Source organism: Nanorana parkeri, unplaced genomic scaffold (assembly GCF_000935625.1).
Source record: "Nanorana parkeri isolate BGI_ZX_2015 unplaced genomic scaffold, ASM93562v1 scaffold492, whole genome shotgun sequence".
NCBI lineage: Eukaryota > Metazoa > Chordata > Amphibia > Anura > Dicroglossidae > Nanorana > Nanorana parkeri.
Window position 1 is genome coordinate 901,245 of NW_017306760.1, and position 3,087 is coordinate 904,331.

Here is a 3,087-nt window from a genome sequence, read left to right on the forward strand (position 1 = left end):
TAAGCCTAACACCAACATTCCCTATAACCCCAACCCTAACCCCCCCCCCTGTAACCCTAACACTAACCCTCTCTATAACCCCAACACTAACCCTCCCTGTAACCCTAACAAAAACCCTCTCTATAACCCCAACACAAACCCCCCTGTAACCCCAACACTAACCCTCCCTGTAACCTTCACACCAACCCTCCATGTTACCCTAATACCAATGCTCTATATAACCCCAACACTAAACCTTCCTGTAACCCAAAATGAACCATCCCTGTAACCCTAACACTAACTCCCTGTAAACCTAACAATCTTTTTATCACTAAACTTCCCTGTAACCCTAACACTAACCCTCCCTGTATCTCTTACACTAAACCTCACTGTACCCCTAACACTAATTCTCCCTGTAATCCTAACACTCCCTTTAACACTAACCCTCCCTGTAATCCCAACACTCCCTTTAACACTAACCCTCCCTTTAACACTAACCCTCCCTGTGACCCTAACACTAACCCACCCTGTAACCTTAAGGCCCCATTCACACACGAATCGGCCTGCACGTACAGCTTTGTGCTGCGTGCGGGGCCGTACCAAGTAGCTGCCGGGAAGGACAGGTGCTGCGTGTGATTAGAACGCAGCCCCCGTCCTTCTCTATGGGGCTACGCGGCCGTACGCCCCCCTACGCTCACCTCATTTGCAGGTCCGTAGGGATGCGAGTTTTCTGGCCGGGAAGCATACATGTTCCATTCCAGCGGCGTATGAATACGATCACCCGCACCCCTACGGACCTGCAAATGAGGTGAGCGTAGGAGGGCGTACGGCCGCGTAACCCCATAGAGAAGGACGGGGGCTGCGTTCTAATCACACGCAGCACCTGTCCTTCCTGGCAGCTACTTGGTACGGCCCCGCACGCAGCACGGAGCTGTACGTGCAGGCCGATTCGTGTGTGAATGAGGCCTAACACTAACTCTTCCTGTAATCCTAACACTAACCCTCCCTGTAACACTGACACTGTCACACCATGGTATCCTCCAAAACCACCCCTATAACCATAACTCTAACCCTTAGATTAACCTCCTTGTAACCCTAACACTAACAATTCCTGTAACCCTAACTCTAACCCTTCCTGTAATCCTCACACTACCTCTTCCTGTTACCCTCACACTCACCTTCCCCATAACTATAACAACCACTGAGGGGCGCTGTAAAGCTTTCTCGCACAGGGCGCCTAAAGGCCTAAGGCCGGCCCTGATTACAACTAGAACACTACTGCTGTTCTCCTCGGCTCTGATAACCTTTCTACCCCCAATGATACCAGTCCCGATGTCCTGGGGCCAGAACTTCCTTTTACTCTTTTGCTGCATTGAGACTGGGCTCTGCTGCACTGAAGAGAGATGGGCAGCTTCAAATGGCGGTAGCCTGGGAGCAGAGACTTTTTATTGCTCCTGCACTACATGGACAGAATATTTAAGTCGGGAACGGCACACATTCTCTTCTCCTCAGTTATCCTCAGATTACTCCCCCGCTGCTGCCTGCTAGAATACATTATTGATGATTTTGTTATTGCAACACAGAACAGACATTTCTTGAAGGCAGAAAAATTCTGCAATAAAGCAGCTCAGGCACACGGCTAATAATAGAGCCCCAGCCAGGAGGAAACATTTCCAGGGATACAGAGCAATAACACACACCACGATTGGGGTATTTATGTTCAAACTGACCTCCGGCAGCCTGTAACAATGCAACAAGGCAAGGAGCAGAGTGCAGTCACCCATAGCAACCAGTCTCTGTTCATTGTTCTGATTGGTCCTCTTGTAATAAGGACAATTCATGGCATGAATTATCTGCTCCTTCAATCATTAGGACATTTGTTCCTTCATCCGCTGTAATAAAATCCACCTATAGTGCAATACCACATACCAGATGAATGCTGACATCTTGCAGTAGGAATGTCCTCTCTGTTAGGTGATGGGCGGGGCGGTGGGATGAGACTTGCTAGTCATCCAATGAGAAGACAGTAGGTGGGGCAGTGGCACAGAGAGGTCAGAATTGCTGTGCTGGTGCATGTCCTTTTGGGCTCTGAAGTCCATCATCAGCATTGGTAAATCTTCAAGTGTCCATCTAAAAAGGCCAGCATGTAAAAAAATATTACAGTAATATAAAATGTGTGAAATAGAATGTTGTGTTTATTTAAATCTGACAGGTTTCTAGGGGTTACCGCTCTTTGCTTGTTGCTATATGCATGACCTTACTCAGTCCTTGAGTCCTACTCAACAGAACTCAATCCATAAATCCAAGAAGGAGTCCAGAGCATTGCCAATCATAAAAGAGTGCTATGGTAAAATGGCGGATTGCTCCACCACAGCATAAGTCCCAATCCAAGATATCACTAACACTCCATGTTCAGATGGCAAGGCAGGACACTTTATATTCACCAAGAGGGACCTCTTCCTCAGGCAGATTGTTGTATGACCTTACCCAGCCATTGGCTCTTACTGAAGTCCAGTGCACTCCCAACCGTAAAAGGGTGCTATGGTGAAATGGTGGATGGCCTAACCCAGCCATTGGGTCTTACTGTACAGAGCTCAATCCATAAAGCCAAGAAGTCCAGCGCACTCCCTACAGCATTCATACCCAATCATAAAAGAGTGCTATGGTAAATTGGTGGCTGGTTCCACCACAACATAAGTCCCAGTCTAAGATATCACCAACCCACCATGTTCAGATGAGAAGACAGGACACTTTGTCACCAGGAAGCAATGTTTTGAGGCCAATAGGGACCTCTTCAGTTTGATCCTGTTTGCAAGGCCTTACCCAGCCATTGGGTGTTACTCTTAAATCCAGGGTATTCCCAATCATACAAGGGGGAAATGGGGAATGCCCTTACCCAGCCATTGGGTCTTACTGTACAGAGCTCAATCCATGAAGCCAAGAAGTCCAACGCACTCCCTACAGCATTCATACCCAATCATAAAAGGGTGCTATGGTAAATTGGTGGCCACAACACAAGTCCCAATCCAAGATATTGCCAACCAGTGGCGTCGCTACGGGAGTGATAACCCCCCTAGGTTATCACTCCCCCCCCCCCCCCCCCCACAC